The sequence below is a fragment of the Triturus cristatus genome, chromosome 7, assembly GCF_964204655.1.
Source record: "Triturus cristatus chromosome 7, aTriCri1.1, whole genome shotgun sequence".
Lineage (NCBI taxonomy): Eukaryota > Metazoa > Chordata > Amphibia > Caudata > Salamandridae > Triturus > Triturus cristatus.
In genome coordinates, this window is record NC_140590.1 from 555965469 (window position 1) to 555991912 (window position 26444).

At 45.2% G+C, this 26444-nt stretch overlaps 1 protein-coding gene and 1 non-coding gene across 6 annotated transcripts in view; both read left to right on the forward strand.

Moving 5' to 3' along the window:
- Positions 1-26444, forward strand: part of GGA3 (golgi associated, gamma adaptin ear containing, ARF binding protein 3) — a 730897-nt gene that overhangs the window by 149662 nt on the left and 554791 nt on the right. The window lies entirely within an intron of this gene.
- LOC146810099 (small nucleolar RNA U13) lies at positions 14698-14796 on the forward strand. Its single transcript, XR_014967106.1, has one exon. It is a non-coding gene; the product is annotated as a small nucleolar RNA U13 (small nucleolar RNA).

Here is a 26444-nt window from a genome sequence, read left to right on the forward strand (position 1 = left end):
GGTTCCGGATACTATTAACCGGCACGCTCCGCCGGTATGTACGCCACCCTCCTCGGGTCCCAGCATCCCAGAAGGAGTAATTTGTGACTTTCGATATATATATTTATATTTATTTTTTTCACTGAAAAAAAGCAGAGATTACAGTAACATTATAGTTAGCGTCTCAGATTTCACTCGTACAAAGCCAGTGAAATGCAGCAGTTATGAGCTAACTATTACTTACGCACCCACCATGCACTGCTTATGACCACACATATTACATCATTTATGACATGGTTAGTGATATCACTGATCCCATCATCCACTGAGTGTAAGAGTTTCTTAAACGTTTATGAGAGTTAAAGATATATACTAAGCTACTGCATACTTTAAATTACTATTCTTTTTGTACTACTGAGTGATACTGTTTCTAAAGATGTAATCTGAGTGGCACTGTGACTGTATAAGTGTGGAAGTGGGTGTGGCGGTTCGGGTGGCTGTATGGGTGAATAAGTTGGTATGTGAGTAGCTGGGTGAGTGAGTGACTGTGAGTGGGTGAGTGTGTGTGAGTGGTTGTGTTGGTGGATGAGTGTGTTTGTGAGTGGCTGCATGGGTGACTGAGTGGCTGTGTGAGTGGCTGCATGAGTGAGTAACTGGGTATGTAAGTGGATGTATGGGTGAGTGGCTGTTTGACTTCGGTGTATGGGTAAGTGTGTGAGTGGCTGTTTTGCACAGTACATATTTGTGTGAGTGGCTGTATAGATGAGTGAGTGGGCACGTAAGTGATTGTATTGATGTGTGAATAGGTATGTAAGTGGTTTTATGATTGAGTCAATGGATGTGTGAGTGGGTATGTGAGTGGTTGTATGGCTGTGTGTGTGAGTGGCTGTATGGGTCTGAGTGGTTTTGTGGGTGTGTGTATGGGTCTGTGAGAGACTGTATAGGTGAAAGTGGTTGTGTGAGTAAGTGTGTGTCTGTAGTTGTATGGGTCTGTGAATGGGTATGTGAGTGGGTGTGAGCGGTTGTATGAGAGGTTCTCTGGGGGTGTGATTGGGTGTGTGAGCGGTTCCTTGGATGATGTCATCAGTGATATCATTTGCGATGTCATCAATGATGTCACTGATCATGTCATAAGTGATGTTTCATGTGAAGTCATAAACATGGCATTGCGGGGGCGTAAGTTGAAGTTAGCTCCGGTAACTATAACTGCTGAATTTCACTGGCTTGGTATGACTGAAATCTGAGACTAACTAAATCTCTGTAACCTTTGTTTTTTTCTGTGAATTTCTGCGTTTTCAATTTTTTTTATTTCCTAACTATAACATCCTTATAATCTTTGGAGTTTTCAGTGGATATCAAGTTTAAAAAAAATTGTATTTCCTAACTGTTACTTGTAACCTTTGATAGTGGGTTTGTGAGTGGCTGTATAGGTAGGTGAGTGGGTATGTGAGTGGCTGCTTGGGTCTATGAGTGGGTGTGTGAATGGGTTTGTGGGTTGTGTGAGTGGTGTATGGGTCTGAGTGGGTGTGGGAGTGACTGTATGGGTGTGTATATTGCTGTGTAAGTGAATGTATGAGTGCCTGTCGGTATTTGTGAGTGGGTTCATGATTATCTGAGTGGGTCTGTGACTAGATGCGTGAGTTGGTCTGTGAGTTGGTGTGTGAGTCTCTGAGTGTGTGCAAGAGTGAAAATTTGTGAGTGGATGGGTGAGTCTCTGAGTGGGTGAGTGGATCTGTTAGTGGGTGCGTGGTAAAAAAAAGTAGGGGGCACATAGGAGCAGGTCCTCGTGCCAGCTCCCCCTGTCACTGTCCCTCTGTCCAGCTTGCCCGCAGTCCACAACCCTCAATTGCCTATGGTTTTGTGTGGCCTCTGCTTGTTTTCAACTAGTTTTTCTGTCTCTTCCCTACTCGCGCCTGCCCTCTTATTTTGTCTCTATTGTGCTCTTTCAGCCTGTTACTTTGCCTCATGCTACTCACTCCTGACTTTATTCTGCCTCTTGCTGCTCGTTTCAGATCTCTATTTTGACTCTTGCTGTTCATTTCTCACCTTTATTTTGCCTCTTGCTGCTTGTTTCTCTCGGCCCCCAACGACCCTCAGCAGCCAAGAGGACGTCTTCCCCCAACCGCTAGTGCGCCAGGAGGCTCGTTTGTAGAGTGATTGAGAAAGGGGGTGGGACTTCTGATGAGGTCTCAGCAGTCCAGCTGTGTAGGACTTACTGGTGGTACCAATAGGGGGTCTTGGCCCCCAACGACTCTCAGCAGCCAAGGGAACTTTATCCCCCAGCGAGTAGTGCTTGTTTTTTTTGCCGCTAATTCTCAAATTTCAGGAATTCATTGCTAGTTATACACATATATATATATTACTCAGCCAGTAGTGCCCTAGGAGGCCCGTTTGCAGAGTGGTTGAAAAAAGGAGCTCGGCCTCCATTGAGGTCTCAGCAGTCACGCTGTGTGGGACTTACTAGTGGTAACAGGAGGGGTTTGTGTCCCCAAAGGACCAACAGCATCCAAGAGGGCTTCATCCCCCAACGAGTAGTGCCTGTTTTTGGTATTTTTTGCCGTGAATTCACACATTTTGTGAATTTACGGCCAAGAATACACCTACATATATTACATAATGGCAGTCACTGCCGTATAGTTATAGTTAGGACCAGGATTCCACAAGAAGTGTAATTTTTAGGTCTCGCCCTGGTGAAAGCAGCGCATGCGGTGCTCTGCCATGCAGAGGCCATTTGGAATCGATACGATTCCAGCGTGCACGCGGGGAGACAAATGAGACAGAAGATGTGCACGCGGGGATTGGATGATTTACTGGCGGCGTGATACACTGGGGACTTTTTTTTCGCCGCCAGTAAAGGCAATCCCCACGTGCACATCTTCTGTCCGTTCCATGACGGGCCGCGCTTGTCTTAGGGTCTGCTGCAGCTCTGACGTGGCGGACGTGGCATGCGTTAGGGCCCCCCTTGCAAAGCCCCGGAAATACCGCTCTTAGAATGACTCACTCCGGGCTCAAGCACCGTTAGCTTCGACTTAAACTTCTGCCTGGATTCTGCGAAGTGCTGCTGCTTCCGGTGACATTGTGCACGCTGCGCCATCGCGGACTGGGTTCTACAGGCTCTTTCCTTGTGACGTTTACCACAAGTGGGGCACAGATCCTGCTAAGTGTTTCCAAAAGTGCGTATTCGAGGAAGCGAAGACAGAGTGCACAAGGGGCTCGTAGAGTGACACTTGGAAGGGTCTGCTTCCCACAGATTGACGAGATTTGGGGCTCACCTTCCAAAGCGGTACGTTGTACAATGCTGATGATCTGCTGGTGGCACAACGAGAGGATGATTTACATAGTATGAGTAAATGTAATCTACACGCGCAAATAGCCTTTTTAACAACCAGAACTCACAAAATTGATTTTCCTCACATGATAGTATCTTGAAGTAGGACAGCCTCAAAGCTTGTGCCCACCCTCAAACTTACACGCGGGTATTCACTAACTTTCACCCCCAAGACACTCCCACCCGGGAACACTCAGAAAGAAAACTGAAACATTTTCGGGGGTGTAGGGGAACAGGGTTCTACACTTCTACACAAGAACATATTTTTTCCTAGTGGAATAAATGTGAGAAGTTGGCATGGTATATGCTGTTCACTAGTTAAAGTGGACACCTTGCACCAGTACAATTCGCCTCTTATGGTAGTAGGTTTAAGACAACCTTTAAAGAAAGCTATCCTAGTGGTAGCTGTGGAGAGCAGCCTTCAGGCTAAGTCTTTAGAGGAATGTAAAGCAGCTTGTTTTACCTTATAACCTCTTGAATTACTAAATGAAAGGACACCACACAGGTATATATATCAGATATATATGTATTTATTACTAACAACTCTCTGCTAATCTCTTTATGAGATTAGAAATCAAGAACATTTGCACAAATCAACATTTCACAATAAGTTAAGCACAAATATGGCTGGGGCCCTAGGGGCGCACCAGACCATATACTAAAAAAGAGACTTCGAGATAACGACTTGCAAGGAGACCAGGCCTAGGGCCTTCAGAAGCGCTGGGGCCTCACGAAACCACCCAAGGCAGGTAAGTAAAGGACCCACGGTAGACGCATGCAGTGTGAGAACACAGCCGCAAATCCCTATTGACTTCAATGGAGCAAGTCGCGATTGCAAATTAAGAGTTTTAGGATACTTCGGGGGAGACTCTACAAGCAAGTCACTTACAGGGTAAGTAGTTCTATAGCAAACACCCACAGGAGCACCGTAGTGCTGGAGTTACCTCACCTAGGGAAGCCGGGTGCATAGGTGTCTTTTGGTGTCAGGTCGCGGCATCGTTTTCAGTGGGAGCCAATGAAGACTTTCTGCTTGTGAAGACAGGAGAAATGTCCGGTGGAATCCAAGGCTGAATTCAGAAGAAGGAAGACCTGAAAGCAGAGGGGACAGTGTTCAAAGTCACTTGGTAGTGACCCGGGGCAAGGAAGATGGATGCCTACAGTCGTCGGGTAATTTCAGGTGATCACGGGTGTCTTGACTCTTCAGCCACGAGGTCCAGGAGGTGTCGACGACAACCAGGAGCTGGATTTGGCATGTCCCACAAAGTATGCAGCTTACTGCGATGTCGGCGACCAGATTGGAGCCAACATTCCTTGGTAACAGCAAGTCTCGTGGAAAGGATAAAAAGTCAGCGGTGCAGACCAGCAAGGTCTGAGGGACTCACCCAGCGAGGGTAAGTCAGGGCAGGCCTGGAGCAACCAGGGGAGCCCTTTGGAACTGTAGGAAAGTCTTCTGGGGACCCACAAGCTAACCGGCAAGGGATCGCGAAGATGCCTCGGGAGGATTCACTTAACAGGGGCCCACGGTCACTCGGGATGGGGTAGGCCTCTGATCTTCGCTGGATTCCTGCTGGAGGCTTGGACCACTCGTGGTCCAATGCACAGGTTCGTAGAACGTCGTGAAGGGGTTGCACTCGAAAATAGTTCACGGTACCCAGGGATTGCGGTTCCTCGTCACTCGTGGGGTCCACTTGCCTCAGCGTTGCTGGTGACTCAGTTCAGTTCAATAAACTTTATTCGGTACATGAATATGACCATAAAAGTACATAAGAAAAAGAAAAACCATAAATATAATATAATCCATACAAGCATCAATTAAAACATTATACATTTCCGGGCTCTAGTAGATTTAGAAAGAAAAGTAGCAGTGAAAAAACAAACATCAGGATAAATCGGCCTTTCCGAAGACCATACTGAGCGGCTGATAAAATCCCATTTTCTTCTGCCCACTCCTCCAGTCTAGCCATTAAAACTCTGCTCAGAATTTTTATGGAAGAATCGAGCAGGGAAATTGGCCGATAGTTTTTGACATCTGACTTATCACCCTTTTTGTGAATTGGTATTATTATTGATTCAGCCCATGAAGGGGGGGATTCATTATTAACTGCTATATTAAAAACAACAGTGAGAACCGGACCCCATAAAGATACATCTGCCTTATAAACATCGATAGGGACTCCATCCGGGCCCTGGGCCTTCCCCCCCTTACTATTGTTAATGGCTAGCACAACTTCCGATATAGTAATATTAAGGGGTAAAATCGGCCAATGGGTAGTAAACGGTACCTTTGACCTGGTGGGGTCAAAAATACCAATAAAATGTGAGTCCCAGGACTCACTGGATACGTTTGAGGTATGTACCGGGATGGATTCATCTTTGAGGAATGGGGAGTTCACTGTAGCCCAAAAAAGAGCACAATTGGACGTAGCTGTTGCATGAATCAGGCTATCCCAAGCATGTTGTTGCAATTCCTTCTTCCTACGTTTTAAGGCAATATAATATTCCGATCTCGCTGCACGGATCCTCACCCGATCCCTAGGCTTAACTGATAAAGCTTGTTTGAGTCTCGTTAATAGGGATGTACATGCATGGTCAAACCAATCCGGGGCACATTTAAACTTTACATTTCCTATCTTGGTAAACAAAGTGTTAATGTGATTATTCATACTATAGAAATTACTCAAAACACAGTTAGAATCGTTATAAAAAATTTAAAATATTATTAATATCGGTTAAATAGGTGGTTACCACTTTAGTATGAAGTTCCTTACATTTTGCCCCTTTCCATCTTAACCTAAAACCATTTGGCCTGCATGGAACAATGTTATCAACAATTTTCCCCTGCACGGTTAACATACTGGGGTCGATGGCGATATAAAAGATGATAAATTGTGGTCACTCAGACTAGACTCCACAATAATAGGGGCCTCACAATAAGGTGCTAAATTGGAAGAGACCAATACATGGTCGATTGTAGTGTTAGAATTCCTGCCCGTAAAAGTAGGGAGGGAGATACCATCCGTTCTTTTGGAAAACTGTAAAATTTCCAAGTTCAAATCTGCCATTAAACTATTAAGCGATTCTCCATATGGATTATGCTGAAAATGCAAATCCTCAGTCCCTGCATTATTTACCCCACAAGCTTTAGATGTAGACTGGGCGCAGGTCGGGAGGTTAAAATCGCCCACCCTCAAAACATCAAACAAAACATTGCCCTCTACACTCAATTGTTCAATAACAACAGCTAACTCCATAACAATGGAGTTCCTGGTATTGTCAAAGATGTTGTTGTTAAAGTTGACTAACAGGATATTTCGCCCACATTTGACCCGCAACCATAAAAGCTGGACCAGGGTCCCTACTTGAAGATACCTTTCCACTGTTGGGGGTAAATTAATAGAAATCAGAACCAGGAGACCCCCTCTGGCTCTTCCTGAGGTGGAAGCTACTGCTGGTAATTCAAAAGGGGTAAAGCCATCAAAACCTTCAAAACTAGTGTAGTTGGTAAACCAAGTTTCTTGAAGACAAATAATGTCGCCGGAGCCAATAAAATTCTGCTATCCTGGTAAGTCCCCTTTAGCAATCAATCCCGCTATGTTCCAACTAACTATCCGTAGTCCTCTTCTATTACTGGGGTGTTCAATAGTTAGGGAAGTAGGGTCTGGTATGGAGATGTCATCACTGGATGTAGTCGCTAAACCTTCAGGGATGGACACCTCGCCCGTCGGTATTATTAGTGGATGGGCTTCGGCTAACCCTTCAGATACAGCACAATCTGGGGTTATCTTTTCTTCATGGGAGACGCTACCTGAACTAGGTCAATTAATTAGTTCCAGATTACTTAAAACTTGATATCGATTTGAGACGGGGATCTCCCCCCTGAATGGTAAAAATTGGCCTCTGCCTGGGTATCGGTGCATACATACTTCCCAGGCTTTACCATCATCTATCCTCCGCTCAGACAACCCACTATTTTTTTAAAGATATATCATCTGTGCTTCAGGGGCCGAGTAGTAAAAATAATTTCAATCTCTTATTACAATTCCATTGCTATCCTTATAAAACAGAGTGTCACAAATGGTGCTCACTACATGGGGATCTTTAAAGTTGATAATAATAATATCACCCGATGTGAGTTTCGAACTATGGCCCAACCAACTTGCCCTTCTTACAAACAGAATTTCCCCATTCAAATTACTGGGGATAGGTCTATGTAGATTTAGCCAATAGATGACTTTATTCTTCAACTTCCGATGCGATTCCAATTTACCTTTTTTTAATACTGGGACCCCAATCAATACAGCAACATATGGGAGTGATTCCGGTGGAAGATCTAAAACCACCGAAGACGGTTTACCTGGGGTATAATAGTTACTACTTGAGTTCCTAGTAATAGGGAGGTTCGGGGTACTACTACATTTCCCTTTCTCCTGGCCGTTCTGTATACTATTATGGCTACCTTGCTGCTTAACTATTTTGTTAGCAGTAGGTGATATCACAGGCGCCGTTGTCAGATAAGGTGATGTGGCTTTAGGGCTTGGCTTAACTTTGTTCTGTAAGTTAATTATATTCTTTAGGGAGCAAAAATTATCCAACATGACTTGTTCCACCCTATCTACTTTTAAACTTAATAATTTAATACGTTCCAATAAAGGAAGAATCAAAGATCTCATCATATGTTCAACTGATGGGGATGTGACGTCCGGTTTCATGGGGGCAGGTATTTCCTCAATGTGCCCCCCAAAATCTGTTAAGTTGGATAATGTAATGGCCTCGATATCAGAAGCATTCGAGCAATGTTGGGTAAGTGAACTAACTTCCGAAGGGGCAGATTTCTTAACCTTAGCTATAGTAGGGGTTTTAGGGTTCCTTACTTTTAATTCGTTCTCCCCCTTGTTCTTCTTGGATTTGTTTTTATTATTAGACGATCTTTTGGACCGTGACTGAACATTAGGAGTTGCTGCACTACCTATGTCAACATTCACTGTCCCTCCTTCTGTGGTTAACTGACTTTCACATAGACTAACCCCCGACCCTTCAAAGCTAGCTTTACCTAGCAGAGCGGAGATTTTATTACTTGGCTCGTTAGACCTGGTAGGGGTTTTGGCTAAAGATAATGGGCCAATGGACGAACGTCTGGAATACAGGGGTTCAGAAGAGAGGCGGCGTTCAGTTATGGCTATCTCTTGTTCGAGAAGCGAGGCTGCCCTGATCATAAACTGATCTAGGGTGCCAGATACCGACCCACGAACCCCTGTACATTTCCCTTTAGCGGCCATAACTGGGCACTTATACAGAGACACAACACTATAGTAATTGGCAATAGAAAGCTCACTCAATTATAGCACGGTATAGGTGCCCCACATTTACCCACAAGAGTTCAAATGTTCGGGGGGGCGGCCCTGCCCGGCCTCCTTCGTCCACTGACGGGCACAGACTGGCACGTCCCGCGCGCGTTCCGCGCAGCGGCCTCTGACGGGAATTATAGGAGACGTGAGAGGCGGGGCAGGAAGAGGAACCAGCCGAAGGTCCAGGTGAGTGCTGGTACTCGCAGTCCTGCTCCCCGGCTTCACAATCAAGCGGCAAAGGTCCAAAGATTCCCCACAGCTACGAGCGGCTCCTGCGAAGCGGGGGTCGCGAGCCGTAAAGAGCAGTCAGGAGGCGGGGCAGGAAAAGGAACCAGCCGAAGGTCCAGGTGAGTGCTGGTACTCGCAGTCCTGCACCCCGGCTTCACAATCAAGCGGCAAAGGTCCAAAGATTCCCCACAGCTACGAGCGGCACCCGCGAAGCGGGGCAGTCAGGAGGCGGGACAGGAAGAGGAACCAGCCGAAGGTCCAGGTGAGTGCTGGTACTCGCAGTCCTGCACCCCGGCTTCACAATCAAGCGGCAAAGGTCCAAAGATTCCCCACAGCTACGAGCGGCTCCTGCGAAGCGGGGGCCGCGAGCCGTAAAGAGCAGTCAGGAGGCGGGGCAGGAAGAGGAACCAGCCGAAGGTCCAGGTGAGTGCTGGTACTCGCAGTCCTGCTCCCCGGCTTCACAATCAAGCGGCAAAGGTCCAAAGATTCCCCACAGCTACGAGCGGCACCCCTCTGGAGACTCACTATGGCCTTGGAGAAGTCAGGAAATCCTCTTCCTGGGCTGCAGGGACTTCGGACTCCGGCAGGAGCAGGAAAGTTTGCGACCGCTGATTGCAAGATTTGGTGCCTGCCAAGCAGCGGAGTCACTCCTTGACTCCAAGGGAGATTCTTCCATCTTCCAGAGGCAGTGGAACGTCGAAGGTCCAGGATTCTTCTTCAGAGCGTCTTCCAGCAATATCTAGTTTGCAATGGCAAGGGTTCCCTAACTTGTACTGAAAGGAAGGGAGGGACTAGCTCTATGACCCCCACCTATGGGAGGGTCAGGGGAGTTCCCTTTGTCCAGTTTCATGCCAGAGTAGGGGCAGGTAGCCCCTGAGCCGTTTTGAACTGGTGTTTGCACAGAGGAGCCTACTGCTCCCCCAGTGCAGGACTTCAAAGCACTCTAGGAGTGCACCCACCCAGCCCCAATACACTAAAACCTGTCTGGGAGGTGGTCACACCTCCCTGTGACAGGATACCTATTGTTGGGTCTCCTCCACTGCGAGTTTCAGTCATCAGCAGGAGGGCAGCCCAGTGTCTGTGACTGGTGACCTCCATTTTGTGATGCCAGGGCTCTTCAGGATTCTACCGCGTTTCCACAGTAGGCACATGTCTATCCCTCTAGAAGGGTGGGATCATACTCCCACACCAGTTACTGGTGTGGGGGGTATGATTCCAAAGCGTTTGACACCAAACACAACATGTTTTGATGCAGCCATTCCAAAGTTAGCATTAACCGCGAGGTTATAATGCACTTAAGAGTATATGGTTTGACCGCGTTCACAAACAGCCCCAGAGAATAGACTCTGAGAGCTGCAGAGGGGCCCTGCTCAGGCAAAGGCACCCCCTCACATGGAAACCAAGCACCCTGCCCTCAGGATGATAGGGCCTGCCTTAGGGGTGACTGATCGGTTTACATGTGTGTGCAGGAGAGATATAGTGAACCTATATCTCAGTGAGGAGAGCTAGCACTACCTCACCCAGGCTGCAGTAGCAGGCTTGTGGTGTCAGATTTAGTCTGCTTCCCAGGGGTGGTATAATGCATGCTTCAGCCCCTGGTAGGCCTGTGAAGTACCTATGCCCTTGGTACCTAAGGTACTATATACTAGGGACTCATAAGGCACCACAGTATCCAATCACTTGTGCACCTAATATGCACTCCAGGTTGTTTAGAGAGAACAGAGAGGCTTGGGTCCTGATTAGCAGGGTCCCAGCCAGACTATAGCCACAAACCAGTGTAAACATCGGAAAAAAATTGGGGGCAACATAAGAGGCAGATCCTACTCTCCTACATTAAACATAAAAATAACAGCAACTGCGCAGACGCAATGGCATTTTCCCATGCGCAACTCCACACTTCGTACCACTATGCATGCAGAAATGCTTCGACGTTGTAGCAATTGTGAATTCCCAAAAGCTTGACAAGAGTATAGCTGAAACCTGACGAGTGTCACAGCTTGCCCATACAATGTCGTAAACCTCTGGTTGTAGATTTATTGATTTTGATTTTGTTTTAGAATTGTGCCCAATGAGTGTTTTTTGGCTCATAAACAGCGGGTGGCTGTCGGAGTAAGTGAAACCAATAATTAGTATCCAGTGCTCAGAGTTTGCTAAACTGAGATTATGTTTTTACTGTCCTCAGTTGCAAGAATTTAATGCATTTTAGTAAATATACAGATAATTTTAAAATATGAATATTATTTTACTTTAAATAACTCCTCTTTTGCAATTACTAATGGCACATAACCATAAAGTAGAATTTCACCTGTTAAGACTGTGTTCAGACCCGGCAGCAGCAAGGCCCATCTTATGAAACAGTGCTGTCAACGCCATCATTTTAGCAGACTAGTGCAGATAGCGCTTGCAACCACAGATCTGCTGTCTTGCACCACTGAAGATGAGAAGAGGTCTAGTGCTCAATTCAGGGCACTCAGTTTATCTTCCTCAGGAGGATAAAGAACTAAGTCAGCTAAGATTGGAACATCGGAGCTGCAGATTCATATCTCGGCAGTGATAGATGTGTGTTCCTTCCAGGGTCTATGTGTGCCACTTAGGGGCATCAAGCATCTCCTTTCCTTAAAAGGACACCTAGCTACACGTTAAGTGACCTTTTCAGCCATATAGATTGGAGATGCCGGGGGACTTCAATCTGCTGTATAAAAAAGAAACATAACAGAAGCATTTTGTTCTGGCTACTTTTACACATACATAATGCCTGGATGGAGAAAATGTATAGCACCCTAGTACCAAAACAAAACTAAAACAAAAAGTATAGGCAGGGGTTTACATCTCCGCCTCAGTATACATTACGTTTTTTCCCTATTCTCCTACAACTTCGCCAAATCAGGGAGTGATCCATCCCCATTTATTCTAGAAAGAGTTATTCCATCTTTGAACATTTCCAGGTTGAAGAGGAGTTTGTGGGCAAACTTAAACGTCAAAGGCAAACCACACCTTGAAAGGTATTGTTTTCTCCGGACAAGTGGCATTCAAATCCACAATAGTAAATGCACCTATGTCCCCCAGAAAAACCTCTGTGAATTTCTAGCAGGCATAAATAAGGTATTTTTGGCTATAAACTCATATTTACCGCAGAAAATAACTTTGTTACTATGGCTCACAATCTGCTCCCGTTTTCTGATGTAAGTTGGAGAAAGAGTACCCTCCCCAACCTTTGAATGCAAGCAATAAGAGACTGCATCGAAGTCTGACAGTACCTACACACTTTAAGACACTTACATTTGGAAAAACATTTAATTGCCAAACATGCGATTTGTAAACGGCAGCCCCTGACTGAGATCATAAAAAGGGTGGATGGTAGCTATGCAAAAAGAGAAGCTTTGTGCTGCCTCTTCAACCTGGACGTGCTTTACAGGCTGAAAAATAGCTCCAAGGTGGTGTAAGAGTTTTTAGGTCTCGCCTGGCGAAAGCAGCGCAAGCGGTGCTCTAGCCAGGAGAGCACCTTTTGGAATCAATTCTGCGAGGGCTCTCATGCACGCGTCTGCAATGGACAAAGATGGCTGCTCTCGCCATTTGTCCATTGCAAACAGCATGCGCGTGTCCGTGGGACTGTGGACAGTCCCACGCCATTTTGTAGCCATAGCAACAAAATGCCGCTTTGCGTGTTTTTTTTTTTTATTTAAATGTCAGTCCCCCCGGGGCACAAGCAGGCATCCACTTCTGTCTTTTTGCTGATCTCAGCTGTCCTCCCAGACGTGGATGTCTGCTTGTGCCCCGGGGGAACTGCAGGACAGCCGTTAGCATTTGCAATGCAATAGGTCTCGCATTTATGCAACTTTGAGCTATTGACATTGCAAATGACAATGCCGTTTATTTATGTTTCAAAAACGAAAACAAGAATAAAAGGCATTGCCATTTGCAATGTCAATAGCTCAAACTTGCGTAAATGCGAGACCTATTGCATTGCAAATGCTTGTTGTAACTGCGACGGACTGCACTGCATTTTTAGCCATCTGTAGCTTGAACATTGCATAAAGTGTTATCGGCCCTTTCATTCCGACTTAGAGGAACAGCTACAAGAGAAACCTCCTGAGTGCAAATATTAACTGCACTCTATTCTGATTTAAACGCTAAATTGAGGGATGTTGTGCAAAAATATAAACCTAAGCAATCGATTTGCAATACTTAGCCAAGCTGCACTGTATTCTTTGAGAAGTGCCGATTACCACTCGGTATCAAAGTCCCATCACAAAGATGAGAGCTATCTTGTATCCTTTTTAGGGTCGATCCTGCAAGAGCATATGCTAGTGCTTGGAGATCGACCGTTACTTACCATTTGTTGACTTGCAAGGCACTCTTCTTTACAGCCTCATAATTCATCAAGGCAGGCCTAATATAATTTCCATTCCTCTCTGTGGAGCAGGGACCAAGCACCGACTGATTCAATTTAATGAGTACCTGCCCGCTGCTCCCGACAGGATTGAGGTACTATTTTGTTATTTTTAACTTTTAGTGCCCTGGATACAGAAGGAGTTTGTCTTGGAAAAATGTCCCCAGCAGGATAAAAAAAATTGCAAAGATATTTTTTCTATAGTTAACTTTTTTATTTTGCCAAGTCTTTTTTTCTCACTTTGCACTCATGCTTTCTTTTTTCTCTTTTTGCTCACGGGCACTGTTCTTGAAAGATGAGAACTAGCTTATTGCAAAGCGGCATTGTTTCTTTCTTAAGTGTAATTCCTGAAATTATGCTTTAACACATCGTGTAGTACACCCCAATTCACCCACCCCGTTCCTCCCCACGCCAATCCACCCCACCTCACCTCACACTAAACCGCCCGACTCCAATCCAAACCATAGCCCCAATTCAATCCACTCTAATCTACCCTCCTAACCCACTCCAAACTGCCCCTCTGCAATTCACCTCACTCCAATTCAAAACAATCTGCCCCAAGAAGATAAAGCAATTTCGTGTCTGTAATGAGATAAACTACAGAAACCGCGCCTTTTCTGTAATGTAATGGGCTATAAAAATGCCCTTAAAAACCGCTTCACCATCCTTCATTGCTTTATTTAAGGTAACTACCTTACTTCGCATGTCCAACATGACCCGCTTAAAAGGGGTCCTCTGATGTAAATACAATTGTGTTGCTTAGAAATCAAACTTTGATGTGTGTCCCCTGCACCATGGACATTAAAAAATAATTTTTAAAAAGTGGCAACAGATAGGTAAGAGGAAGGCAGGGTCGGTCGTTGTTCCCGTTCAGACTGATGCAATGGCTATGTCCCTTGCCCCTGATGCGTCCTAGCAGTGCAAGTGAAGTGGTCGCACCGTGGTACAGCAGGGTAAAGGAACACTCCTGTACAGAGGGCAATTTCTGATAACAGAGACAGATGCCACTGTTAGCGATGTTCAGCTGCACATTTGCATTCTTATAGTAGCTTTTTCCACCTGCTAAAAGTAAATTCGCCACAATTCATCAGCTCTGTCTTAACAGTAACATGCAGGGATCTAAGATAAACATTAAATTCTTTAATGAGGCACATTTGCTTAGCAGCATCTGTTGCGTGCATTGCGGCCGGTCTAGCTCTCCCGCTCTCTCTCGATTTTTAGCTACACTGCTGCATATAAATTAGTATAATAATATGACTTTTGCTGTACTGGACACTCTTTTCTTAAAAACCATCACAGGTAACTCGTGATTAGCTTCCAATGTGACCCGGGCAAATGTAGACAGACACCACCGCCACGACATTCTCACCCTCCCATTCATGAGAGAATCGCATGCTCTGGTGTTCCTCCGTTAACCTTTACTTCTGATCCTTCTGGTTCTTGCAAGTAGTGAGTGGGTTTTCACGCTTGTGCGTGACATGTGCCGTCCCATCCTTGTTTCGACAGGGCACATTACCTCTTTGAGTTAGAACTAGTGGTCCTTTGGAACAGTTACGTTAAAATTGTTAAATATAGAATAAACGATTTTAAATAGTTTACTCTGGTTTTTAGAAAAGTTTTAACAACAAAGATCAAATGAAATTGCTTATGTTATCACACAATTGGGTGAAGATTAACACATTTTACATAAGCCATGCATGTTGTCACAGGAGGTATGTCATATAGGAGCTGACAATGGCATCAAGTGCATTATTTGTAGTGTGGACTAAATGCATATTTATGCTCCATTGAAGGTAAAGATGTAGCGGCACATAAACTCCCGGTGGTGTTTGTGTGGTACATAATTTTCCTGGTATAATCATAGGCTGGATATGAAACAAGAATTTAAAATGCAATAGGTCTCGCCTTTCATTAAGTTAAAGCCATTTGCTATGCTATACAATACAATTAGCAAAGCAAATGGCTTTAACTTAATCAAAGGCGAGACCTATTGCATTATGAATGCTTGTTTTGTTTGCTAATGACTTTGGCACCGTTTGACAAATCTTCACGAAACTTTCGAAATCAAAGATTTATCCACCTCAGCTCTTTCCTGCAAAGTTTCTAGGTGATCTGTCAAATGGGGGCTCAGAAAAGAAGGAAGGTGTCCTAAAAACACGTTTTCCCTCGTGAAGTCTCTCATAGGAAATTTAGATACGGACAAAACGGCTGAACAGAATTACACCAAACTTGGCATATGGTTAGATCTTGATCCAGAAAGTTTTGTGATTGGGTGTAAAATTGTTCAGTAGGTTTTGAGAAATACAGGTTCAAAATGTATAGATACCAAGTGACACAATACTACTGCGGAGTTGTGCGAGCTCAAAACAAACAATCTGATGATCTGATTGGCTGGCGGCAACATGAAGAGAAAGTTGCGGCTGCCATTTTATTACTCGGGGATTCCGTCCCTTTGTCGTCAAAAAGAAGTAAAAATAAATAGTAAGGGGTTCCCTTACTGCCTTGCTCTTGTGGGGGAAGTGGGTCCCAGAAGGACACTCCCTCCGGTCAAATTAAAAAGATATTTGTTCTGCCGCTATAATGTGGTACTGCCATGGTGCTCAGCAGAGCTCTCCATGTCATTTTTCAGTAGTACCGCGGCAACCCGGCATCTAAGGAGTGGGGCATTAGGGTGCTGCAAGACCATGTTGGTTGGCAAGCAAGGGGTCTTTCCCCACTATGGGGCTGAAAGCCGTATGCGAAAGAGGGTTGGCTGCCAATGGATGTTGAGTGCAGGGCCTGGACTTCGGCGGCTCCCGACACAGGGTAGGCCTAGTTAGCTATAGTAATAAATGATTACTTTGTTTAAAAAAAGCCTAGAAATTCACTGCACAAAACAAAGGTCAAAGTTACGTTATAGTTATTTATGGTTATAATTTACTTAACAGTAAAAGAACCTCAGAAATTCACTGCAAAAATAAAGGTTAAAGTCACTTATAGTTGGGTGAAAATGTCAGTTAATATGTTACATTTTAAACTCAAAACTAAAATTCACCAGTTATAGTTAGTTGAAGTAACTATAACTTTCGCCCTCACAATCGATTGCCTGTTACCTATATTAGATCACTCATGACATGTTTTTTGTCATCATTGACAACATCAATGTGGCATCTGAAATTACCTCATTGATGACATCACTGTGCATGGCAGAGATGCCATTTATCGTTACTTCAGCTAACTATCACTGGTGAATTTCAGTGGTTTTTTTTGTTTAAAATGTAACATTTTTTTACTGACATTTTCACTTAACTATAACATCACTTTAACATTTGCTTTTATATATGTTGGTTTTCTTATTACTTTGCTTGTACCAAAGGTATCTATTTGTGCCCAAGATTGCCCTCAAAGGCAAACAGTTGTTATATAAAGTAATAAAAAAATGATGTAAAGGCTTGAATATTTGCTATATTGTGTCACTTATATCCGAATAGATAAAACACTTTTTTTGAGGTGGGCCAGGATGACTGGAAATTACAAACTACAAATTAGAGTTGTCCTGCTAACATCTGTCCTCAGAATCATGATAAAACTGGGAAAGGAATAATTTTCCTCCCCCTCTGCAGTAAAAGGTACTTCTTAGCCCTCTAACTGAAGAAAACCGGAAAATATGTGTCTGAATACAACATGAACATGCCTCTGGCAAGAGTTCTTAAAAATGTGAGTTCCATTCTCTGCTTGTATAGATTGAACTTGACCTAGAAATACTCCAGATCCTATGGTCCAGGCAAAAAAAGTAAAAATCATTCATGAGTTCCACCAACTTCCTGTACCTCATGTTGCCCCTCTAGTTGATTGACCATACTGCTGATATGTTGTCCATTCTCAAGAATGCCCTGCATTGGACCCTGTGTTGCAACAGGCAGTGGATCTCAAAGTACCCTGCCAGAAGCTCCAAATAGTTAATGTACAAATACAACTTGCCTCCTAACGTCTTTTCATAGGTAGTCCTATTCTCAAATTTATCACCTAGTTGGCTTCCAACTTGATGACTATATCTGGTGCAGTTATGACAAGCATTGGCATAGCCAATAGGTCTCGCCTTTGGGACCTTATAAGTGTTTAGCCATGCAACAGTTGCATAACTAAATACTTATAAGGTCCCAAAAGCGAGACCCATTGGCTATGCCAAGCGGCCGTGTGGCTGCGAAAGTGATCGCGATCAAACATCAAAGCGGCAGTGCGGCCGCGAATGTGAAAGTAATCGCGGCGTCCGCGCACATGCACTGTAGCTCTAGGCTGGCCTGGTAGCACTTTTTGGAGCCCCCTCAATAAGTCTCGCCAGACCAGCGCATGCGCTAGGTCAAGCGAGACCTAAAAAAGGCTCTGGTGTTCTATGCTTGCATGTGATCCAGCCAGACCATAATCTCTGTGCTGGAATCATCTGGCAACTCTACTTCCTTTATATAGTACAGGCCCTAACAGAGGGGCAATATTTTCTAAAGACACTGAAAATCCTGAGGTCTGAAATGGCAAGGAGAAAAGGTGGTGTGTGAAATGAGGAACAAAAGCCTAATGTACGTGGTGTAAGGGCGAACCCTTGGAAACGTGGTAGTTCACTCACCCCGGGTAACAAACCCCATCACATGGGATTCTCATCCCAAAGAAAAATCTCAAACTCTCAGGGGGCAGCAGGCCCCTCAACGAGAGATAAGAGCTTAATGCTGTTTGTGTTATGCACGGAAAGGTGGAGTAAATCCACATATGAACTGGGTGTGAGTGGGGGGTGCAGTGCTGATGAAATAGTAGTGCAATAGGAGTGTGTTTAAAACTAGTTACGGGACGGCCAGGAGGACTCTCTTGGACACCGCCGTACCGATGCTAGATTAAAAGAAGTGAACGCCCCACTAATTCGATGTAATCAATGGAGCAATGTACAAGATGGTGGTCAACATGTTTCAGCCGTGGCGCCTAACTTGGCTCGGCTTTCATCAGGACCTGGTAAGCTACTGCAAAAATGAAAAAATGACGTAACAAAGGATACAGAGGGCACCCTCAAAATTGCTTGTAGGGTGTGCGTCTCCTCAAGGATACAAACATCACCTAGACAAAAAAGACTCAGTGTAAGAAAGTGGGTCATAATTGCTCAGTAGTGACAGGTAAGAATGTATAAACTAAAAGCAAGTACCACTCACCCGTATAAACTGGGTGGAAAATGGACCTCCACCTGGCAACCGCTCAGGAAGGAACACCGCTCTGAAAAAAAGATGTAAGACTGCTAAAGGAAGGGGTGCTTACATATCATGAGCAAGTGTGAAAGAAAGTGAGTGGGTCCTCTAACAACGAGGGAGACTGACAAAAACAGCGTATGCACGGAATGCTGTTGGGTACAAGGATAGTTGCTTGTCAACAGGAAAGGCCAGTAAGAAAGACATGACCCATCCTGTATGATTGTAAAATGAATAAGAAGTAGAACATGTCTAGACAGTTGTAAAGGGATGTCGCGATCTAAGCCCAAACTTATCGCTGGAAGGTGAGGGGTTGGTCGCCTTCATAGAAAAAATAAATAAATGGAAAAAGAACTGAAAGGAGGGACAGTATGTGCCCAGCGTCAAAAAAATCTTACCTCTCCGTCGGGGAACCGGGCTGGAATGAGCCTGCAGCCGGAGGTCCTTCGGGGTTGGACGGAGGCGGATTAAGAAAAGATGTGTCAGCAGTTACGGGCCAATCAGGAGAAAGGTTACTCATGCTGTCAAGAGGGAGAACCAATCGGAAGTGCTGAGCCACTCGTGTGGCAGTAACCAAGGAAACTGTTGTACAGCTGACGGGTTACGGGAGACGCTGTCAGAAAATCAAAGGTATGCGCGCCGCGATTAAATAGGGAAGCGGTTGGTAGCGCTCCTTAACAAGGTAAATAGATTGGAAAAAGGAATCAGAGGCGTGGAGAAACTAGAAAGGCAACAAAGAAATAAACACATGCTGCATAATCCACGCGAAGGCGCACTGGTTAAGACGGCGCTTGCTCTTGAAGCGCGAATCGCTCAGTGGTTAACAATTCACTGAGAAGGGTGTGAACTGATGTGAGACATCGGTTACTGCAACGCGGTCGAAGCTAGTTAGAATGGCACCAGGCACGCCGGGAAGTAAAAAGGAAGGTAAAGCTGTCGATAAGTAGGGCAAAACAGAACAGGACTCTCAATGTAGAAAGCATGAACAGTCGGTGGTAGGGCATCAGCCTGAAGGTGTGCGTGCCAGAGTACAGAAGCCCTGTAGAGCAAATGTCAGGGATGTGTATAGTAACGATGAATTAATAAAATGCTTGATGGAAAATACCCATGAACAGGGTGTGAAGCATGGGTCAGCTGGTGAGATCAAGCCATATGTGTTACAAAGATAGCCAAGGAATATCATCGTTCAGTCCTTGAACGTGTGTCTTCAATTTATACACCCACCACTGCTCACGTTTGAATAAAAAAGAAGAGCTATCTGTAAGATGTGGTGGTATGTAGGGTTTGTCAAGGACTGTCCAGTGTAGATCATTGGGAGCATGATTGACCTCTAGAAAGTGGTTAGTAAGTTTGGTAGAGGAACGACCACATCGTATAGTGCTTTTGTGTTCCAAAATGCGGATTTTAATACGGCGAGTGGTCATGCCAATATATCTTAGCCCGCATGGGCAGGTTATCAGATAGATCATATTTGAACTATTGCAATTACTGTGGCTTCTAAGAGTCCACGGTCTGCCAGTGCCAATGTCAATTTCTTTGGTCACTGAGGTGTGGCTACATGCCGCACAAGAACCACATGGATAGTGGCCCACAACTGGAGGGAGACCCCACAGAGTTTGTTGGGTGCATGTTTGGTTAGTGCGTGGGCGAGTGTGTACCAACTGGTCTCTGATGTTACTGCTGCGTTTAAACGCGAAGAGGGGTTTGGGCAGCCCTACATCACCTATGTTCAGAATCTTCCAATTGGATAAAATGATTTTTTTGAGATGGTTGGAAAATTGACAATAGGTGTGCACACAAGTGAGTCTGTTCTCAGGTGTCTTGGGGATCTTAGGTGCCAACAGAGCCTCCCGGTTATTATTCGCAGCGCGTTTGGACGCTCTGCGGATCAAGTGTTTGGGATAGTCTCTGGCCAATAGTTGTCTGGATAGATTACTGGCGTGTTCCTTGTACTTGTCAGTTGAGGAACAGTTCCTTTTGAGGCGCAGAAACTGGCCAAAGGGCAGATTGTCTCGCAAAGTCCGTGGGTGGAAGCTATCATACTTCAAAAGAGCGTTCACCGCCATGGGTTTCTTGTATAGCTCAGTACTCAAGCGACCCTCAAACGGGGTTATCAAGATGTCAAGGAATGGTAGCTGAGTCTTAGAGTACTCACAGGTGAAGTTCAGAAAGGGGTCACAGTTGTTGAGCCAATTCTTGAAAGCCAAAAGTGAGGAAAGAGGTCCCTGCCAAAGTACGAACACGTCGTCTATGTACCTCTTCCAAATCTTGATATGGTTACTGTATGGATTGTTGGTACTCAGTACATGTTGTTCCTCAAAAACATGAACATACAGATTTGCCAGGCTGGGAGCAAAAATGCTCCCCATTGAAGTGCCTGACACTTGCAAAAACAACTGCTCCTCAAATTGAAAAAAGTTCTCTTTCATGGCGAGCTTAGCACACGACATGATAAATGAAACAGGAGTGATGGAGTCTGGTGGATTAGCCAGCAGGAGAGATTCGATGACATCCAAAGTCTCATCCTGCGGGATGCAAGTGTACAATGACTCTACATCGAATGAGACTAAGAATTCTGTTGCACAATCAAAAGACAAGTCTTCAAGTAGGATCACAATGTCCTTAGTGTCCTTGAGATACGTAGGCATTTTGGCCACAAAAGGGCGTAGGAAGTGGTCTGCAAAAGCCGACAGAGGTTCCAAAAGGGACCCTAGTCCTGAGATTATTGGGCGGCCAGGGGGAGGATTCACATTCTTATGTACCTTGGGTAGAATGTAGAAATAAGGTACAATAGAAGTGGTGTTGACCAAATATTGAGCTTCATTCGAAGTGATCCAACCATTGGTGCTGGCTTCATTCACTAGGATCTGAATGGTCGTAAGTAAGCGTGTGGTAGGATCTTGAGCAAGAGGTTGATAGAAGTTGGTGTTACCCAACTGTCTCAAGCATTCAGAGCGATAAGCGGTGGTGTCCATGATGACGGTGGCACCACCCTTGTCAGCTGGCTTGATCATTATGGAGTCATCAGAGGTAAGGGAGCGCAAAGCTAGGCGCTCTAATTTAGTAAGGTTTTGGTATTGGCGGTTTTCGGAGACACAGGAGGAGGATATCTGTGAGGTCACTGCTTTTTCAAAAGTGAGTACCTGTGGTGGTACTTGACTGGGCAAGGGATTAAAGGTGGATTTATTGCGTAAGCCCGTGTTCAAGTCATTGTCATTTACAGAGGTACTGGGTTCTGCGCGAAAAAAGAAATTCAAGCGAATCTTTCTGAAAAAATGAGCGAGCTCCTGATTTATGGAGAACATATCTCCTTTAAAGGAGGGAACAAATCCTAATCCTTTATTCAGGAGGGACTTTTCATCCTGTGTGAGAACTCTGCTGGATAAATTAATGACTAGGTTGTGCTCGAGCTCGTGCTCGGGACTGCTGGAGTGTCCCTCGAGCTCGATGATGGAGTTCCTTGTTGTTGATCTGACCAATGGACTTGGTTCCGTCTCCTTCCCCTTGACCGTCCTCGGCCAAACCCTAAAAAAGGCTGGTTGGTATACATCTGTGGAGGAGGGGGGTAGGGACAAGGTTGTCCGAAGGGAGGGGGTTGTCCAAATGGAGGAAAGGGGGGGTAGTTGTAAGCGGCAGGGGGCCACCATTGAGAGGGATACATGGGGTTAGGTGCGCCTCTCAGGTTTCTCCTATTGCCTCTACCTCTCCTTTTGTTTCTTCTCAGCAAGGAATCTTCACCCGAGGCAGTGTCTGACCCACTTGACCAGTCATCACTGCCTGATGTAGAATAGTCGGACCCATACCTGCGGCCCTGTCGATTGAGTTGAGGAGGCACGTAATCAGCACTAGTGTATGGGTACACTTTCTCTAGTGAAAAACGTGCCAAATCTTTTTTAAATTTGGTAATCTTAGTCATCAATACCGAGTCCTTGAATTCTTTGTTGTGTTTATTGGATTCCTCTTGTTGTTTCTTGAAGAGTGCGCCAGTGAGTGTCACTTTAATTTGTGATTCTAATGCCTGGACACAGCATCGGCAACTCGTTTGGCAGTGCTTATGATAAGAATCAACCAATCTCTGGTGCACTTCCAAGCTATTAGGGACCAATCATTGAGAAAAACTTTGTCGTCCAGGAACAATCTAGGAGCGTTTGTCACAATGAGTCCTGTGGGGGCACAGTTAGCTCTCAAATATTCGGTCATAATTGCTCCGTGGATATACACTCGGGAGTGTGATTTTTTTAAAGTTAAAACCTTAGTCCAATCAACCTCAGCGCTGATTAAGGGACCTTGAAAGGTGTCCATGATACTTGGTGTATCTAGAATAGCTTGAGCTATAGTGTCGTCAAAAGTTAAACCAAGGCGTTCTGCCATGATTGTAAGAATGGCTATTTGGTGCAAACAAAGTAAAGTCAGTCTCAACCAAGGAAATAGAAGGAAAGAACTCACAGGAAGATATATAAAAAATGTGTGCAAACTGTGCACATCGGGAGAAAAAATCAACCTGCAAAAAGACTAATTTTGCAAAACAGTTAAGGCACTACCTATGTGCCGTGTTACAGACCCACAGCCAGAAAGCTGTACATGAACTCTAGTTACAAAACGGTTAAATACCGGAGGGTCAAAGGGAACATGTTTAAAGACCGCACAGGATTGGATCCCCAAACAAAGTACTAAAGACACTGAAAATCCTGAGGTCTAAAATGGCAAGGAGAAAAGGTGGTGTGTGAAATGAGGAACAAAAGCCTAATGTACGTGGTGTAAGGGCGAACCCTTGGAAACGTGGTAGTTCACTCACCCCGGGTAACAAACCCCATCACATGGGATTCTCATCCCAAAGAAAAATCTCAAACTCTCAGGGGGCAGCAGGCCCCTCAACGAGAGATAAGAGCTTAATGCTGTTTGTGTTATGCACCGAAAGGTGGAGTAAATCCACATATGAACTGGGTGTGAGTGGGGGGTGCAGTGCTGATGAAATAGTAGTGCAATAGGAGTGTGTTTAAAACTAGTTACGGGACGGCCAGGAGGACTCTCTTGGACACCGCCGTACCGATGCTAGATTAAAAGAAGTGAACGCCCCACTAATTCGATGTAATCAATGGAGCAATGTACAAGATGGTGGTCAACATGTTTCAGCCGTGGCGCCTAACTTGGCTCGGCTTTCATCAGGACCTGGTAAGCTACTGCAAAAATGAAAAAATGACGTAACAAAGGATACAGAGGGCACCCTCAAAATTGCTTGTAGGGTGTGCGTCTCCTCAAGGATACAAACATCACCTAGACAAAAAAGACTCAGTGTAAGAAAGTGGGTCATAATTGCTCAGTAGTGACAGGTAAGAATGTATAAACTAAAAGCAAGTACCACTCACCCGTATAAACTGGGTGGAAAATGGACCTCCACCTGGCAACCGCTCAGGAAGGAACACCGCTCTGAAAAAAAGATGTAAGACTGCTAAAGGAAGGGGTGCTTACATATCATGAGCGAGTGTGAAAGAAAGTGAGTGGGTCCTCTAACAACGAGGGAGACTGACAAAAACAGCGTATGCACGGAATGCTGTTGGGTACAAGGATAGTTGCTTGTCAACAGGAAAGGCCAGTAAGAAAGACATGACCCATCCTGTATGATCGTAAAATGAATAAGAAGTAGAACATGTCTAGACAGTTGTAAAGGGATGTCGCGATCTAAGCCCAAACTTATCGCTGGAAGGTGAGGGGTTGGTCGCCTTCATAGAAAAAATAAATAAATGGAAAAAGAACTGAAAGGAGGGACAGTATGTGCCCAGCGTCAAAAAAATCTTACCTCTCCGTCGGGGAACCGGGCTGGAATGAGCCTGCAGCCGGAGGTCCCGCGGGGTTGGACGGAGGCGGATTAAGAAAAGATGTGTCAGCAGTTACGGGCCAATCAGGAGAAAGGTTACTCATGCTGTCAAGAGGGAGAACCAATCGGAAGTGCTGAGCCACTCGTGTGGCAGTAACCAAGGAAACTGTTGTACAGCTGACGGGTTACGGGAGACGCTGTCAGAAAATCAAAGGTATGCGCGCCGCGATTAAATAGGGAAGCGGTTGGTAGCGCTCCTTAACAAGGTAAATAGATTGGAAAAAGGAATCAGAGGCGCTGTCTTTGTAACACATATGGCTTGATCTCACCAGCTGACCCATGCTTCACACCCTGTTCATGGGTATTTTCCATCAAGCATTTTATTAATTCATCGTTACTATACACATCCCTGACATTTGCTCTACAGGGCTTCTGTACTCTGGCACGCACACCTTCAGGCTGATGCCCTACCACCGACTGTTCATGCTTTCTACATTGAGAGTCCTGTTCTGTCTTGCCCTACTTATCGACAGCTTTACCTTCCTTTTTACTTCCCGGCGAGCCTGGTGCCATTCTAACTAGCTTCGACCGCGTTGCAGTAACCGATGTCTCACATCAGTTCACACCCTTCTCAGTGAATTGTTAACCACTGAGCGATTCGCGCTTCAAGAGCAAGCGCCGTCTTAACCAGTGCGCCTTCGCGTGGATTATGCAGCATGTGTTTATTTCTTTGTTGCCTTTCTAGTTTCTCCACGCCTCTGATTCCTTTTTCCAATCTATTTACCTTGTTAAGGAGCGCTACCAACCGCTTCCCTATTTAATCGCGGCGCGCATACCTTTGATTTTCTGACAGCGTCTCCCGTAACCCGTCAGCTGTACAACAGTTTCCTTGGTTACTGCCACACGAGTGGCTCAGCACTTCCGATTGGTTCTCCCTCTTGACAGCATGAGTAACCTTTCTCCTGATTGGCCCGTAACTGCTGACACATCTTTTCTTAATCCGCCTCCGTCCAACCCCGCGGGACCTCCGGCTGCAGGCTCATTCCAGCCCGGTTCCCCGACGGAGAGGTAAGATTTTTTTGACGCTGGGCACATACTGTCCCTCCTTTCAGTTCTTTTTCCATTTATTTATTTTTTCTATGAAGGCGACCAACCCCTCACCTTCCAGCGATAAGTTTGGGCTTAGATCGCGACATCCCTTTACAACTGTCTAGACATGTTCTACTTCTTATTCATTTTACGATCATACAGGATGGGTCATGTCTTTCTTACTGGCCTTTCCTGTTGACAAGCAACTATCCTTGTACCCAACAGCATTCCGTGCATACGCTGTTTTTGTCAGTCTCCCTCGTTGTTAGAGGACCCACTCACTTTCTTTCACACTCGCTCATGATATGTAAGCACCCCTTCCTTTAGCAGTCTTACATCTTTTTTTCAGAGCGGTGTTCCTTCCTGAGCGGTTGCCAGGTGGAGGTCCATTTTCCACCCAGTTTATACGGGTGAGTGGTACTTGCTTTTAGTTTATACATTCTTACCTGTCACTACTGAGCAATTATGACCCACTTTCTTACACTGAGTCTTTTTTGTCTAGGTGATGTTTGTATCCTTGAGGAGACGCACACCCTACAAGCAATTTTGAGGGTGCCCTCTGTATCCTTTGTTACGTCATTTTTTCATTTTTGCAGTAGCTTACCAGGTCCTGATGAAAGCCGAGCCAAGTTAGGCGCCACGGCTGAAACATGTTGACCACCATCTTGTACATTGCTCCATTGATTACATCGAATTAGTGGGGCGTTCACTTCTTTTAATCTAGCATCGGTACGGCGGTGTCCAAGAGAGTCCTCCTGGCCGTCCCGTAACTAGTTTTAAACACACTCCTATTGCACTACTATTTCATCAGCACTGCACCCCCCCACTCACACCCAGTTCATATGTGGATTTACTCCACCTTTCGGTGCATAACACAAACAGCATTAAGCTCTTATCTCTCGTTGAGGGGCCTGCTGCCCCCTGAGAGTTTGAGATTTTTCTTTGGGATGAGAATCCCATGTGATGGGGTTTGTTACCCGGGGTGAGTGAACTACCACGTTTCCAAGGGTTCGCCCTTACACCACGTACATTAGGCTTTTGTTCCTCATTTCACACACCACCTTTT